Consider the following 19035-nt stretch of genomic DNA (forward strand, 5'->3'; position numbering starts at 1 on the left):
TCCTACAGTCAGTGTGTGCTCTGATACCATCTTGTAGCGACCAGACCTCAAACGGTCAAATCTCTGTGCTCAAGTGTCATCCCTGGATCAGTAAACCTGACACCACACAGTACTTGAAGGATTTATAACAGAGTAGCAATCACACACTTATTACATTGAGTGTCTCCAAAAGAGAACTTATTACAATAAATATGGCTTAAGGCCATCTAAAAACGATAACAGCGGAAGGCTTGGAAGATAAGTGAGTCCATCAACTCCAACGGCATCACTGAGTATAGAACCACGACCTAAAACACCTTAATCGTCGTCTGAAAAGTCTGCAACATTAACGTTGCAGCCCGAAACGGGTCAGCACATGGAATATGCTGGCAAAATAACACATAGAGAGTAATGGAAAGAAACAGCTATTCTATATGCATATTTGGCTGGTGGAAATCTCTATGGTTACAGTTTTGCGTAAAGCCAATTTTTTCCTACTGCAAAGGAATAATTTATTTAACTATCATGGTGGTTGTTAAACATTGAGAATGGTTGACAGCATTCTCAATCCCAATTAAGCATCATCATTATACAAACCCATCAAAATTTAATTTTATAGTAACATGTTGAGATTCACATGATAATCCGGGTACTAGATACTCAAGATGTCCATAACCGGGGACACGGCTAACCATGACTAGTTTATACACTCTGCAGAGGTTTGCGCATTTTTCCCACAAGACTCAATCGCCTCCATTTGGTTTCTCGCACTACACGGTGTTTGAGAAACGGATGACCGAGACATAGTCTTTCAGAAGCGTTTGCACCTTGCGATCAGTAGACCGTACCACCTACAACCCCTACATCTGCTATTCTACCACTATAAGAGTTCACACGACTTAATCAACTATGCTATAGCCCATAATAGCTTGTGGCTGCACACGGAGGTTTCTAGTATGAATAATCTCATGATCCCTTTGAGCCTGGGTGGCGGTCCATAAAGAAAAACAGGCAATCCTAGAATACCCAGGTACCTCAATCCACCCAGATGTGTGTTTAAGTTGCCACCTTAAATAAACCATTAATTAACAATCTCACATCTGTCATGGATACACTCACCCAATCCACGTCTACTAGCATAGCATGGCAATATGAGCAAACGTAGAAGTAACTCCCAAAGGTTTGATAATAAACAGGTAATAGGTACTACCTCAACTACGTCCCAAACCCACAATTTAATTAGATCCTAATCATGCAATGTGTAAGGATTGATCTAATGCAATAAAACTGGGTAGTAGGAGGTATGATCAAAGTGTTACTTGCCTTGCTGATGATCCGGGGAACCTAGCGATTCGAAGTAACAAGCGGCGCACTCCGGGTACTCTATCGCAAACAAATAAGCATACAATAAGTACTCAACTAATGCACAGTTAAAACTCAAATAAGAGATCTAACCAGAAGGTTCAACTTAAGAACTCCGGTTGGCAAAAAGAATCAAATCGAACGAAGCAACGAAAGACAAACGGCAAAAGAAACAGGCTTCGTTTACTATTTTGGATCTAGGGCAAATTTTATAGTGACAAAAACTTGTTTGAGTTGGTTAATGGAAAGAGAGTTTCGAGACGAAACTCCAGGCGCTTGAATCGCCTGATTCCAATAAACGAGCGAAAAGTTAGACTAAAATGAAAATTGGATCAGAAATCGCGATCAGAAAAATCACGGATTTAATCCCAGAAAAAGAAAAACGACGAACGTTCGTTAAAACGAACGAACGGACGAACGCTCGCTATTTAAATAAACCGGAAAACCGATCTATTAAAAAAACCGAAACTAAAAAAACGAACAAAACCGTCGGAAAACTGAACGGTTTTTCGGGAAAAACCGGCGACTAAAAAGAACTACCTCAGGCAACTCCGGCGACTAACCCTGCGGCGGCGGTGGTGCTCTGGCAGCGGTCGGCGGCGCGGGCGCGGCTAGGGTTTGGGAGGGGTTCCGGCTGGGCCTCCCCGGCTTATAAAGCCGGACGGGCCTAGTGTCCGGGTCGGACACGGCCCGTAGGTCGGTTGCGTTTTTTTATAAATAGTTATGCTCAGAAAAAAACAAAAGGACTACTAAATAGACTCCAAAAATCCTGAAATAAATTTTTCCCGGCTTCTAAAATCAAGCCGCACAGGATGAACATTTATTTGGGGCCTAAATGCAATTTTGAAAAATGCGCATTTTTCCTAAATTCAAATAAAATAGCAAATAAAACCAAATAAAATCTTGTTTGATTTTTTATTAAATCCTCAATATTTCTTTATTTTGGGAAAGTCATTTTATTCCCTCTCTCATATTTTTGTAACAGAAATAATTGAAGATAAAATAAATAAAATCAAAAGATCATATTTTCAAAATTTGAGACAACTCAAATATGAAAATAACGAAATCTCCAACTCTCTCCGAGGGTCCTTGAGTTGCGAAAAATTTCTAGGATCAACCAAAATGCAATAAATATGATATGCAATGATGATCTAGTGTATAACATTCCAAATTGAAATTTTGGGATGTTACACTATGTGATCGTTATTTCTGCCGAGGCGAGATTTGGAGCGGCGTTTACGCCACTTCTTTGACTGCTTCTCGAGGGAACAACCCTTTGCTGCGTCCTTCCGTTCCTCGTCGTTGTTTTCTTTGGGTGTGTCCACCATGTATACATCATGTGATAAAGTGGGCGTCCAGTGCCCTGTGGGTAGTGGTTCATGTTCGTCTCCTGCATCATCGTCCATACCGTCGATGTCTTCGGAGTCGAAGTCGAGCATGTCGGTTAACTCATCGATAGTAGCTACTAAGTGGGTGGTGGGTGGGCGGCGAATTTCTTCGTCATCCGCATCCCAATCCTTCCGGACGTAGTTCGGCCAGGACTCTCCTAACAAGGAGAGAGACCTTAATGAGTTCAGTATGTCGCCAAAGGGCGAGTGCTAAAAAATATCCGCGGAGGTAAACTCCCTGATCGGCGCCCAATCGGATTCGACGGGAACGGGCGCAGGCGGTTCGGAGTCCGTGGCCGAAGAAGGATCCGGTAGTTTGGCAACACGGCTCTCGAGAAGGGTGAGGTCGATATTCATCCCGATCGCCGCAGAGGATACTGCCTCCGTGGAGGGGTCTATCCACCCGTCCATGGATGGTGCAACTGGCTCCAAATTGAGGGTCGGAGCGGCTGCCGGTGCGATTTCTTGAACACTGTCCTATGGTAGAGCTAGATCGTACTCATCGTGACCGCATGGCGCACAAGGCAGGGGCTCGAATCCATCAAAGAGCAAGTCTCCGCGGATATTGGCCGTGTAGTTTAAGCTTCCAAACCTGACCTGGTGGCCAGGGGCGTAACTTTCGATCTGCTCCAGATGGCCAAGTGAGTTGGCCCGCGGTGTGAAGCAGCCGAACACAGAGATCTGTCCGGGGAGAAAAGTCTCACCCTGGACTGCATCGCTATCTATGATCGTGGGAGCCATCAAGCCTAATTGCGACAACACAGAGGAACTCTCAATGAAAGCACCAATGTCGGTGTCAAAACCGACGGATCTCGGGTAGGGGGTCCCGAACTATGCGTCTAAGGCGGATGGTAACAGGAGGCAGGGGACACGATGTTTTACCCAGGTTCAGGCCCTCTTGATGGAGGTAAAACCCTACGTCCTGCTTGATTTATTCTTGATGATATGAGTATTACAAGAGTTGATCTACCACGAGATCGGAGAGGCTAAACCCTAGAAGCTAGCCTATGGTATGACTGTATGTTGTCCTACGGACTAAAACCCTCCGGTTTATATAGACACCGGAGGGGGCTAGGGTTACACAAGGTCGGTTACAAAGAAGGAGATATACATATCTGTATTGCCTAGCTTGCCTTCCACGCCAAGTAGAGTCCTATCCGGACACGAGATGATGTCTTCAATCTTGTACCTTCATAGTCCAACAGTCCGGCCAAAGGATATAGTCCGGTTGTCCGAAGACCCCCTAATCCAGGACTCCCACAGAAGGTGTACCCAATTGTTTTCTTAGGGTATAATATGAAGACGCACTTCTTCGATTTGGGTTCGAGCTTATCAGCCTGAAGCCTTTCGACATAAGCGTCACAACCCGAAACTTTAAGAAACGATAGCTTAGGTTTCTTGCCAAACCACAATTCATACGGTGTCATCTCAACGGATTTAGATGGTGCCCTATTAATTGTGAATGCGACTGTCTCTAATGCATAATCCCAAAACAATAGTGGTAAATCAGTAAGAGACGTCATAGATCGCACTATATCCAATAAAGTACGGTTACGACGTTCGGACACACCATTACGTTGTGGTGTTCCAGGTGGCGTGAGTTGTGAAACAATTCCACATTGTTAAATGAAGGCCAAACTCGTAACTCAAATATTTTCCTCTGCGATCAAATCATAGAAACTTTATTTTCTTATGACGATAATTCTCCACTTCACTCTGAAATTCTTTTAATGTTTCAAATGTTTTAGACTTGTGTTTCATTAAGTAGATATACCCATACCTACTCAAATCATCTGTGATGGTCAGAAAATAATGATACCCGCCGCGTGCTTCAATACTCATCAGACCGCATACATCAGTATGTATTATTTCCAATAAGTCATTAGCTCGCTCCATTGTTCTGAAGAATGGAGTTTTAGTCATCTTGCCCATGAGGCATGGTTCACAAAGTATCAAATGATTCATAATCAAGTGATTCCAAAAGTCCATTTCCATGGAGTTTCTTCATGCGCTTTACACCAATTTGACCTAAACAGCAGTGCCACAAATATGTTGCACTATCATTATCAACTTTGCATCTTTTGGCATAAATATTATGAATATGTGTATCACTACTATCGAGATTCAATATACCATTCACATTGGGTGTATGACCATAGAAGGTTTTATTCATGTAAATAGAACAGCAATTATTCTTTGACTTAAATAAATAACCGTATTGCGATAAACATGATCAAAACACATTCATGCTCAACGCAAACACCAAATAACATTTATTTAGGTTCAACACTAATCCCGAAGGTAGAGGGAGTGTGCGATGGTGATCGTATCAACCTTGGAATCACTTCCAACACATATCATCACCTCTCCCTTAACTAGTCTCTATTTATTCTGCAACTCCTGTTTCGAGTTACTAATCTTAGCAACTGAACCGGTAGCAAATACCAGGGGCTACTATTAATACTAGTAAGGTACACATCAATAACATGTATATAAAATATACCTTTGTTCACTTTGCCATCCTTCTTATCCGCCAAGTATTTGGGGCAGTTCCATTTTCAGTGACCATTTCCTTTGCAGTAGAGGCACTCAGTTTCAGGCTTGGGTCCAGCTTTGGGCTTCTTCATGGGAGCGGCAACTTGCTTGCCATTCTTATTGAAGTTCCCTCTCTCTCCCTTGCCCTTTTTCTTGAAACTAGTGGTCTTGTTAACCATCAACACTTGATGCTCCTTCTTGATTTCTACCATCGCCGATTTCAGCATCGCGAGGAGCTCAGGAATCATTTTCGTCATCCCTTACATATTATAGTTCATCACGAAGTTCTTGTACCTCGGTGATAGTGACTAAAGAACTTTGTTAATCACTATCTTATCTCGGAGATTAACTCCCACTTGATTCGAGCGACTGTAGTACCCAGACATTCTGAGCACATACTCACTGGTTGAGCTATTCTCCTCCATGTTGTAGGCAAAGTACTTGTCAGGGGTCTCATACCTCTCAACACGGGCATGAGTCTGAAATACCAATTTCAACTCTTGGAAGATCTCATATGCTCTATGGCGTTCCAAATGTTTTTGAAGTCACGGTTCTAAGCCGTAAAGCATGGCGCACTAAACTATCAAGTAGTCATCATATCGAGCTTGCCAAATGTTCATAACATCCGCATCTGCTCCTGCAATAGGTCTGTCACCTAGCGGTGCATCAAGGATATAATTCTTCTGTGCAGCAAATGAGGATAATCCTCTACCTCTTGAGCACTGCGTTGGTTTTTCCCGAAGAGGAAGGGATGATGCAGCAAAGTAGCGTAAGTATTTCCCTCAGTTTTTGAGAACCAAGGTATCAATCCAGTAGGAGGCTATGCATGAGTCCCTCGCACCTGCACAAAACAAATAAATCCTCGCAACCAACTCGATAAGGGGTTGTCAATCCCTACACGGCCACTTACGAGAGTGAGATCTAATAGATATGATAAGATAATATTTTTGGTATTTTTATGATAAAGATGCAAAGTAAAATAAAAGGCAAAGTAAAAAAGCAAAGGAAATTACTAAGTATTGGAAGATTAATATGATGAAGATAGACCCGGGGGGCATAGGTTTCACTAGTGGCTTCTCTCAAGAGCATAAGTATTTTACGGTGGGTGAACAAATTACCATTGAGCAATTGATAGAATTGAGCATAGTTATGAGAATATCTAGGTATGATCAAGTATATATGCATCACGTTTGAGACAAGTAGACCGACTCCTACCTGCATCTACTACTATTACTCCACTCATCGACCACTATCCAGCACGCATCTAGAGTATTAAGTTCATGAAAACAGAGTAACACCTTAAGCAAGATGACATGATGTAGAGGGATAAACTCATGCAATATGATGAAAACCCAATCTTGTTATCCTTGATGGCAACAATACAATACGTGCCTTGCTACCCCTACTGTCACTGGGAAAGGACACCGCAAGATTGAACCCAAAGCTAAGCACTTCTCCCATTGCAAGAAAGATCAATCTAGTAGGCCAAACCAAACTGATAATTCGAAGAGACTTGCAAATATAACCAATCATACATAAAAGAATTTAGAGAAGATTCAAATATAGTTCATAGATAGACTTGATCATAAACCCAGAATTCATCGGTCTCAACAAACACACCGCAAAAAGAAGATTACATCGAATAGATCTCCAAAATAGAGGGGGAGAACATTGTATTGAGATCCAAAAAGAGAGAAGAAGCCATCTAGCTAATAACTATGGACCTGAAGGTCTGAGGTAAACTACTCACACTTCATCGGAGGGGCCATGGTGATGATGGAGAAGCCCTCTGTGATGGATACCCCCTCCGGTGGAGCTCCGGAACAGGCCCCAAGATGGGATCTCGTGGATACAGAAAGTTGCGGCGGTGGAATTAGGGTTTTGGCTCCGTATCTGATCGTTTGGTGGTACGTAGGTATATATAGGAGGAAGGAGTACGTCGGTGGAGCAACAGGGGCCCCACGAGGCTGGAGGGCGCGCCTGGGGGGGTAGGCGCGCCCCCTACCTTGTGGCCTCCTCCTTTGTTTCTTGATGTAGGGTCCAAGTCTCCTGGATCATGTTTGGTGAGAAAATCACGTTCCCGAAGGTTTCATTCCGTTTGGACTCCGTTTGATATTCCTTTTCTTCGAAACCCTAAAATAGGCAAAAAAAACAGCAATTCTGGGCTGGGCCTCTGGTTAATAGGTTAGTCCCAAAAATAATATAAAAGTGGATAATAAAGCCCAATAATGTCCAAAACAGTAGATAATATAGCATGGAGCAATCAAAAATTATAGATACGTTGGAGACGTATCAAGCATCCCCAAGCTTAATTCCTGCTCGTCCTCGAGTAGGTAAATGATAAAAACAGAATTTTTGATGCGGAGTGCTACTTGGCATAATTTTAATGTAATTCTTCTTAATTGTGGTATGAATATTCAGATCCGAAAGATTCAAGATAAAAGTTCATATTAACATAAAAATAATAATACTTCAAGCATACTAACTAAGCAATTATGTCCTCTCAAAATAACATGGCCAAAGAAAGTTCATGCCTACAAAATCATATAGTTTAGTCATGCTCCATTTTCGTCACACAAGAATGCTCTCATCATGCACAACCCCGATGACAAGCCAAGCAATTGTTTCATACTTTAGTAATCTCAAACCTATAAACTTTCATGCAATATATGAGCGCGAGCCATGGATATAGCACTATGGGTAGAATAGAATATGATGATGGGGGTTATGTGGAGAAGACAAAAAAGAGAAAGTCTCACATCAACGAGGCTAATCAATGGGCTATGGAGATGCCCATCGGTTGATGTTAATGCAAGGAGTAGGGATTGCCATGCAACGGATGCACTAGAGCTATAAATGTATGAAAGCTCAACAAAAGAAACTAAGTGGGTGTGCATCCAACTTGCTTGCTCACGAAGACCTAGGGCACTTGAGGAGGCCCATTGTTGGAATATACAAGCCAAGTTCTATAATGAAAAATTCCCACTAGTATATGAAAGTGACAAAACAAAAGACTCTCTATCATGAAGAATATGGTGCTACTTTGAAGCACAAGTGTGGCAAAGGATAGTAGCATTGTCCCTTTTATATATATATATATATATTTCTTTTTTTATTTGGCCTCTTTTTTTTGGCCTTTCTCCTCTTTTTTTTAGGACAATGCTCTATGAATGATGGTCATCACACTTCTATTTACTTACAACTCAAGAATTACAACTTGATACTTAGAACAAGATATGACTCTATATGAATGCCTCCGGCGGTGTACCGGGATATGCAATGAACCAAGAGTGACATGTATGAAATAATTATGAACGGTGGCTTTGCCACAAATACTATGTCAACTACATGATCATGCTAAGCAATATGACAATGATGAATGTGTCATGATAAACGGAATGGTGGAAAGTTGCATGGCAATATATCTCGGAATGGCTATGGAAATGCCATAATAGGTAGGTATGGTGGCTGTTTTGAGGAAGATATAAGGAGGTTTAAGTGTGAAAGAGCGTATCATATCACGGGGTTTGGATGCACCGGCAAAGTTTGCACCAACTCTCAATGTGAGAAAGGGCAATGCACGGTACCGAAGAGGCTAGCAATGATGGAAGGGTGAGAGTGCGTATAATCCATGGACTCAACATTAGTCATAAAGAACTCACATACTTATTGCAAAAATCTATCATCAAAAACCAAGCACTACGCGCATGCTCCTAGGGGGATATATTGGTAGGAAAAGACCATTGCTCGTCCCCGACCGCCACTCATAAGGAAGACAATCAAATAACACCTCATGTTTCAAATTTGTTACATAACATTTACCATACGTGCATGCTACGGGACTTGCAAACTTCAACACAAGCATTTCCCAAATTCACAACTACTCAACAAGCACGACTTTGATATTATTACCTCCATATCTCAAAACAATCATCAAGCATCAAACTTCTCTTAGTATTCAAAACAGTCATAAGAAAAAATTTACCAATCTTGAATACCTAGCATATTAGGATTATTTAAGCAAATTACCATGCTATTTAAGACTCTCAAAATAATCTAAGTGAAGCATGAGAGATCAATAGTTTCTATAAAACAAATCTACCACCGTGCTCTAAAAGATATAAGTGAAGTACTAGAGCAAAACTATATAACTCAAAAAGATATAAGCGAAGCACATAGAGTATTCTAACAAATTCCAAATCATGTATGGCTCTCTCAAAATGTGTGTACAGCAAGGATGATTGTGGTAAACTAAAAAGCAAAGATTCAAATCATACAAGACGCTCCAAGCAAAACACATCTCATGTGGTGAATAAAAATATAGCTCCAAGTAAAGTTACCGATAGAAGTAGACGAAAAGAGGGGATGCCTTCCGGGGCATCCCCAAGCTTTGGCTTTTAGGTGTCCTTAGATTATCTTGGGGGTTCCATGGGCATCCCCAAGCTTAGGCTCTTGCCACTCCTTGTTCCATAATCCATCAAATCTTTACCCAAAACTTGAAAACTTCACAACACAAAACTTAAAGTAGAAAATCTCGTGAGCTCCATTAGCGAAAGATAACAAAAGACCACTTCAAGGTACTGTAATGAACTCATTCTTTATTTGTATTGGTGTTAAACCTACTGTATTACAACTTCTATATAGTTTATAAACTATTTTACTAGCCATAGATTCATCAAAATAAGCAAACAACACACGAAAACAGAATCTGTCAAAAACAGAACAGTCTGTAGTAATCTGTAGCTAGCGCAAGATATGGAACCCCAAAAATTCTAAAATAAATTGCTGTACGTGAGGAATTTATCTATTAATAATATTAAAAAATAATTAACTAAATATCAATTTCCAAATAAAAATGGTAGCAGTTCTCGTGAGCGCTAAAGTTTCTGTTTTTTACAGCAAGATATCAAGACTTTCCCGAAGTCTTCCCAACGGTTCTACTTGGCACAAACTCTAATTAAACACAAAAAACACAACCTAAACAGAGGCTAGATAAATTATTTATTACTAAACAGCAGCAAAAAGCAAGTAATAAAAATAAAATTGGGTCGCCTCCCAACAAGCGCTATCGTTTAACGGCCCTAGCTAGGCATAAAAAGCAAGGATATATCTAGGTATTGCCATCTTTGGTAGGCAATCCATAAGTGGCTCTCATAATATATTCATAAGGTAATTTAATTTTATTTCTAGGAAAGTGTTCCATGCCTTTCCTTATCGGAAATTGGAATATAATATTTCCTTCCTTCATATCAATAATTGCACCAATCGTTCTAAGGAAAGGTCTACCAAGAATAATAGGACATGAAGGATTGCAATCTATGTCAAGAACAATAAAATCTACAGGTACATAATTCCTATTTGCAACAATAAGAACATCATTAATTCTTCCCATAGGTTTCTTAATAGTGGAATCCGCAAGGTGCAAGTTTAGAGAGCAATCATCAAAATCACGGAAACCAAACAAATCACACAAAGTCTTTGGAATCATGGAAACACTAGCACCGAAATCACATAAAGCATAGAACTCATGATCTTTAATATTAATTTTAGTAGTTGGTTCCCACTCATCATAAAGTTTTCTAGGAATAGAAACTTCCAACCCAAGTTTTTCTTCATAACATTGCATCAATGCATCAACGATATGTTTAGTGAACGCTTTATTTTGACTATAAGCGTGAGGAGAATTTAGCACGGATTGCAACAAGGAAATACAATCAATCAAAGAGCAACTTTCATAATTAAATTCCTTGAAATCCAAAATAGTGGGTTTAGCAACATATAGGGTTTTAATTTCTTCGATCCCACTTTCATCAATTTTAGCATGAAGATCTAAAAACTCCGAATGCTTGGAACGCCTTCTAGGTAAAGGTGGATCATATTCAGTCCCATCATTATTAAGATTCATATTGCAAAACAAAGATTTAATAGGGGACACATCAATAACTTTTAGATCTTCATCTTTATTTTTCATAGGAACTAGAAGAACACGCTCTTATAAAGGCATCTTTCTTAGCACGCATCCTAGCGGTTCTTTCTTTGCACTCATCAATGGAAATTCTCATGGCTTTGAGAGACTCATTGATATCATGCTTAGGTGGAATAGATATAAGCTTCAAAGAATCAACATGAAGAGAAATTCTATCAACGTTCCTAGCCAACTCATCAATCTTGAGCAATTTTTCTTCAATCGAAGCATTGAAATTCTTTTGCGAAGTAATAAATTCTTTAATATTAGATTCAAAATCAGAGGGCATCTTATTATAATTTCCTTAAGAATTGTTGTAGGAATTACCATAATTATTAGAGGGATTACTAGGATAAGTCCTAGGATTAAAATTTCCTCTATACGCGTTGTTACCAAAATTGTTCCTACCAACAAAATTCACATCCATAGATTCATTATTATTCTCAATCAAAGTAGACAAGGGCATATCATTAGGATCAGAAGAAACATTCTTACTAGCAAATAATTTCATAAATTCATCCATCTTTCCACTCAAAACATTAATTTCTTCTATCGCATGCACCTTTTTATTAGTAGATCTTTCAGTATGTCATTGAGAATAATTAACCATAATATTATCTAGGAGTTTAGTAGCTTCTCCTAAAGTGATTTCCATAAAAGTGCCTCCCGCGGCCGAATCTAAAAGATTTCTAGAAGCAAAATTCAATCCGGCATAAAAATTTTGTATAATCATCCACAAATTCAAACCATGAGTAGGGCAATTACGTATCATTAATTTCATCCTCTCCCAAGCTTGTGCAACATGTTCATGATCAAGTTGCTTAAAATTCATAATATCATTTCTAAGGGAGATGATCTTAGCGGGAGGAAAATATTTAGAGATAAAAGCATCTTTGCACTTATTCCATGAATCAATACTATTTTTAGGCAAAGACGAAAACCAAGCTTTAGCACGATCTCTAAGAGAAAAAGGAAATAGCTTCAATTTAACAATATCGTTATCCAGATATTTCTTCTTTCGCATATCACACAAATCAACGAAGCTATTTAGATGGGTAGCGGCATCTTCACTAGGAAGGCCGGAAAACAGATCTTTCTTGACAAGATTCAGCAAGGCAGCATTAATTTCACAAGATTCAGCATCGGTAAGAGGAGCAATCGGAGTGCTAATAAAATCATTGTTGTTGGTATTGGTAAAGTCACACAATTTAGTGTTATCTTGAGCAATCGTGACAAGCAAGCAATCCAACACACAAGCAAACAAAAAGCAAGCGGGCAAAAAAGGCAAATAGAGAAAGAGAGAGAGGATAGAGAGAGAGGGCGAACAAAACGGCAAGGGTGAAGTGGGGAAGAGGAAAACGAGAGGCAAATGGCAATTAATGTAATGCGGGCGATAAGGATTGTGATGGGTACTTGGTATATTGACTTTTGCATAGACTCCCCGGCAACGGCGCCAGAAATCCTTCTTGCTATCTCTTGAGCACTGCGTTGGTTTTCCCCGAAGAGGAAGGGATGATGCAGCAAAGTAGCATAAGTATTTCCCTCAGTTTTTGAGAACCAAGGTATCAATCCAGTAGGAGGCTATGCATGAGTCCCTCGCACCTGCACAAAACAAATAAATCCTCGCAACCAACTCGATAAGGGGTTGTCAATCCCTACACGGCCACTTACGAGAGTGAGATCTAATAGATATGATAAGATAATATTTTTGGTATTTTTATGATAAAGATGCAAAGTAAAATAAAAGGCAAAGTAAAAAAGCAAAGGAAATTACTAATTATTGGAAGATTAATATGATGAAGATAGACCCGGGGGCCATATGTTTCACTAGTGGCTTCTCTCAAGAGCATAAGTATTTTACGGTGGGTGAACAAATTACTGTTGAGCAATTGACAGAATTGAGCATAGTTATGAGAATATCTAGGTATGATCATGTATATAGGCATCACGTCCGAGACAAGTAGACCGACTCCTGCCTGCATCTACTACTATTACTCCACTCATCGACCACTATCCAGCATGCATCTAGAGTATTAAGTTCATGAAAATAGAGTAACGCCTTAAGCAAGATGACATGATGTAGAGGGATAAACTCATGCAATATGATGAAAACCCCATCTTGTTATCCTCGATGGCAACAATACAATACGTGCCTTGCTACCCCTACTGTCACTGGGAAAGGACACCGCAAGATTGAACCCAAAGCTAAGCACTTCTCCCATTGCAAGAAAGATCAATCTAGTAGGCCAAACCAAACTGATAATTCGAAGAGACTTGCAAAGATAACCAATCATACATAAAAGAATTTAGAGAAGATTCAAATATAGTTCATAGATAGACTTGATCATAAACCCAGAATTCATCGGTCTCAACAAACACACCGCAAAAAGAAGATTACATCGAATAGATCTCCAAAAGAGAGGGGGAGAACATTGTATTGAGATCCAAAAAGAGAGAAGAAGCCATCTAGCTAATAACTATGGACCTGAAGGTCTAAGGTAAACTACTCACACTTCATCGGAGGGGCCATGGTGATGATGTAGAAGCCCTCTGTGATGGATACCCCCTCCGGCGGAGCTCCGGAACAGGCGCCAAGATGGGATCTCGTGGATACAGAAAGTTGCAGCGGTGGAATTAGGGTTTTGGCTCCGTATCTGATCGTTTGGGGGTACGTAGGTATATATAGGAGGAAGGAGTACGTCGGTGGAGCAACAGGGGGCCCACGAGGGTGGAGGGCGCGCCTGGGGGGTAGGCGCGCCCCCTACCTCATGGCCTCCTCCTTTGTTTCTTGACGTAGGGTCCAAGTCTCCTGGATCATGTTCGATGAGAAAATCACGTTCCCGAAGGTTTCATTCCGTTTGGACTCCGTTTGATATTCCTTTTCTTCGAAACCCTAAAATAGGCAAAAAACATCAATTCTGGGCTGGGCCTCCGGTTAATAGGTTAGTCCCAAAAATAATATAAAAGTGGATAATAAAGCCCAATAATGTCCAAAACAGTAGATAATATAGCATGGAGCAATCAAAAATTATAGATACGTTGGAGACGTATCACCTCATATCGTAGACCCAGTCCGCATCATTGCTACTATCATCTTTCAACTTATTTTTCTCTAGAAACATATCAAAAATAATGGGAGCTATATCGCGAGCTATTGATCTACAACATAGATTTACAAATACTATCAGGACTAAGTTCATGATAAATTAAGTTCAAGTAACCAAATTACTAATGAACTCTCACTTAAATCAACATCCCTCATGTTGTCTAAGTGATACATGATCCATATCAACTGACCTATGTCTGATCATCACGTGAGATGAGGTAGTCATTAATGGTGAACATCTCTATGTTGATCATATCTACTATATGACTCATCTTCGACCTTTTGGTCTCCAGTGTTCCGAGGCCATGTCTGTACATGCTAGGCTCGTCAAGTTTAACCCAAGTATTCCGCGTGTGTAAAACTATCTTACACCCGTTGTATGTGAATGTAGAGTCTATCACACCCGATCATTGATGTCTACTACACAACCTTCTTCTTGTAGACGTTGTTGGGCCTCCAAGTGCAGAGGTTTGTAGGATAGTAGCAAATTTACCTCAAGTGGATGACCTAAGGTTTATCAATCTGTAGGAGGCGTAGGATGAAGATGGTCTCTCTCAAGCAACCCTACAACCAAATAACAAAGAGTCTCTTGTGTCCCCAACACACCCAATACAATGGTAAATTGTATAGGTGCACTAGTTTGGCGAAGAGATGGTGATACAAGTGCAATGTGGATAGTAGATAAAGGTTTTTGTAATCTGAAAATATAAAAACAGCAAGGTAACTAATGATAAAAGTGAGCGTAAATGGTATTGCAATGTGTTGAAACAAGGCCTAGGGTTCATATTTTCACTAGTGCAAGTCCTCTCAACAATAATAACATAATTGGATCATATAACTATCCCTCAACATGCAACAAAGAGTCACTCCAAAGTCACTAATAGCGGAGAACGAACGAAGAGATTATGGTAGGGTACGAAACCACCTCAAAGTTATTCTTTCCAATCAATCCGTTGGGCTATTCCTATAAGTGTCACAAACAGCCCTAGAGTTCGTACTAGAATAACACCTTAAGGCACAAATCAACCAAAACCCTAATGTCACCTAGATACTCCAATGTCACCTCAAGTATCCGTGGGTATGATTATACGATATGCATCACACAATCTCAGATTCATCTATTCAACCAACACATAGAACCTCAAAGAGTGCCCCAAAGTTTCTACCGGAGAGTCAAGACGAAAATGTGTGCCAACCTCTATGCATAGGTTCATGGGCGGAACCCGCAAGTTGATCACCAAAACATACATCAAGTGAATCACGTGATATCCCATTGTCACCACAGATACGCACGGCAAGACATACATCAAGTGTTCTCAAATCTTTAAAGACTCAATCCGATAAGATAACTTCAAAGGGAAAACTCAATCCATTACAAGAGAGTAGAGGGGGAGAAACATCATAATATCCAACTATAATAGCAAAGCTCGCGATACATCAAGATCGTACCACCTCAAGAACACGAGAGAGAGAGAGAGAGAGATCAAACACAGAGCTACTAGTACATACCCTCAGCCCCGAGGGAGAACTACTCCCTCCTTGTCATGGAGAGCACCGGGATGATGTAGATGGCCACCGGAGAGGGATTGCCCCCTTCGGCAGGGTGCCAGAACGGGTCTAGATTGGTTTTCGGTGGCTATGGAGGCTAATGGCAGCGGAACTCCCGATCTATTCTGCTCCCCGATCGTTTTAGGGTATATGGAGATATATAGGAGGAAGAAGTACGTCAGGGGAGCCACGAGGGGCCCACAAGGGTGGAGGGCGCGCCCCCCTGCCTCGTGGCTTCCTAGTTGCTTCCCTTACGTGGACTCCAAGTCTCCCGGGTTTCTTTCCTTTCAAAAATAAGTTTCGTGAAGTTTCAGGTCAATTGGACTCTGTTTGATTTTTCCCTTTCTGCAATACTCTAAAACAAGGAAAAATAGAAACTGGCACTGGGCTCTAGGTTAATAGGTTAGTCCCAAAAATCATATAAAATAGCATATAAATGCATATAAAACATCCAAGGTTGATAATATAATAGCATGGAACAATCAAAAATTATAGATAAGTTGGAGACGTATCAGCATCCCCAAGCTTAATTCCTGCTCGTCCTCGAGTAGGTAAATGATAAAAACAGATTTTTTTTTGATGTGGAATGCTACCTAACATATTTCTCTAAGTAATTCTCTTCATTTTGGCATGAATGTTCAGATCCATAAGATTCAAGACAAAAGTTTAATATTGACATAAAAATAATAATACTTCAAGCATACTAACTAAGCAATCATGTCTTCTCAAAATAACATGGCCAAAGAAAGCTATCCCTACAAAATCATATAGTCTGGCTATGCTCCATCTTCACCACACAAAATATTTAAATCATGCACAACCCCGATGACAAGCCAAGCAATTGTTTCATACTTTTGATGTTCTCAAACTTTTTCAATCTTCACGCAATACATGAGCGTGAGCCATGGACATAGCACTATAGGTGGAATAGAATGGTGGTTGTGGAGAAGACAAAAAGGAGAAGATAGTCTCACATCAACTAGGCGTATCAACGGGCTATGGAGATGACCATCAATAGATATCAATGTGAGTGAGTAGGGATTGCCATGCAACGGATGCACTAGAGCTATAAGTGTATGAAAGCTCAACGAAAGAAACTAGTGGGTGTGCATCCAACTCGCTTGCTCACGAAGACCTAGGGCGTTTTGAGGAAGCCCATCATTGGAATATATAAGCCAAGTTCTATAATGAAAAATTCCCACTAGTATATGAAAGTGACAACATAGAAGACTCTCTATCATGAAGATCATGGTGCTACTTTGAAGCACAAGTGTGGTAAAAGGATAGTAGCATTTCCCCTTCTCTCTTTTTCTCTCATTTTTTTATTTGGGACTTCTCTTTTTTTATGGCCTCTTTTCTCTCTTTTTTTATTTTGGCTTCTTTGGCCTCTTTTATTTATTTATTTTCGTCCGGAGTCTCATCCCGACTTGTGGGGGAATCATAGTCTCCATCATCCTTTCCTCACTGGGACAATGCTCTAATAATAATGATCATCACACTTTTATTTACTTACAACTCAAGAATTACAACTCGATTCTTAGAACAAAATATGACTCTATATGAATGCCTCTGGCGGTGTACCGGGATGTGCAATGACTCGTGAGTGACATGTATGGAAGAATTATGAACGATGGCTTTGCCACAAATACAATGTCAACTACATGATCATGCAAAGCAATATGACAATGATGGAGCGTGTCATAGCAAACAGAACGGTGGAAAGTTGCATGGCAATATATCTCGGAATGGCTATGGAAATGCCATAATAGGTAGGTATGGTGGCTGTTTTGAGGAAGGTATATGGTGGGTGTATGATACCGGCAAAAGGTGCGCGGTATTAGAGAGGCTAGCAATGGTGGAAGGAAGAAAAGTGCGTATAATCCATGGACTCAACATTAGTCATAAAGAACTCATATACTTATTGCGAAAATCTACAAGTTATCAAAGCAAAGTATTACGCGCATGCTCCTAGGGGGATAGATTGGTAGGAAAAGACCATCGCTCGTCCTCGACCGCCACTCATAAGGAAGACAATCAAAAAATAAATCATGCTCCGACTTCATCACATAACGGTTCACCATACGTGCATGCTACGGGAATCACAAACTTTAACACAAGTATTTCTCAAATTCACAACTACTCACTAGCATGACTCTAATATCACCATCTCCATATCTCAAAACAATCATCAAGTATCAAACTTCGCATAGTATTCAATGCACTTTATATGAAAGTTTTTATTATATCCCTCTTGGATGCCCATCATATTAGGACTAGTTTCATAACCAAAGCAAACTACCATGCTGTTCTAAAGACTCTCAAAATAATATAAGTGAAGCATGAGAGTTCATCTATTTCTATAAAATAAAACCACCGCCGTGCTCTAAAAAGATATAAGTGAAGCACTAGAGCAACAACAAACTACTCCGAAAGATATAAGTGAAGATCAATGAGTAGTCGAATAATTATGCAACTATATGAAGACTCTCTAACATTTAAGAATTTCAGATCTTGGTATTTTATTCAAGCAGCAAGCAAAGCTAAATAAACTAAAATGACGCTCCAAGCAAAACACATATCATGTGGTGAATAAAAATATAGCTCCAAGTAAAATTACCGATGACGAAGACGAAAGAGGGGATGCCTTCCGAGGCATCCCCATGCTTAGGCTTTTGGTTATCCTTGAATATTACCTTGGGGTGCCTTGGTCATCCCCAAGCTTAGGCTCTTGCCACTCCTTATTCCATAGTCCATCGAATCTTCACCCAAAACTTGAAAACTTCACAACACAAAACTTAACACAAAACTCGTAAGCTCCGTTAGAGAAAGAAAACAAAACACCACTTCAAGGTACTGTAATAAACTCATTCTTTATTTATATTGGTGTTAAACCTACTGTATTACAACTTCTCTATGGTTTATAAACTCTTTTACTAGCCATTGATTCATTAAAATAAGCAAACAACACACGAAAAACAGAATCTGTCAAAAACAGAACAGTCTGTAGTAATCTGTAACTAACGCAAACTTCTGGAACCCCAAAAATTCTAAAATAAATTTCTGGACGTGAGGAATTTATCTATTAATCATCTGAAAAAATAATTAACTAAATATCACTCTCCAATAAAAAAATGGCAGCAATTCTCGTGAGC

The sequence above is a fragment of the Triticum dicoccoides genome, chromosome 4A, assembly GCF_002162155.2.
Source record: "Triticum dicoccoides isolate Atlit2015 ecotype Zavitan chromosome 4A, WEW_v2.0, whole genome shotgun sequence".
NCBI classification, from domain to species: Eukaryota; Viridiplantae; Streptophyta; class Magnoliopsida; order Poales; family Poaceae; genus Triticum; species Triticum dicoccoides.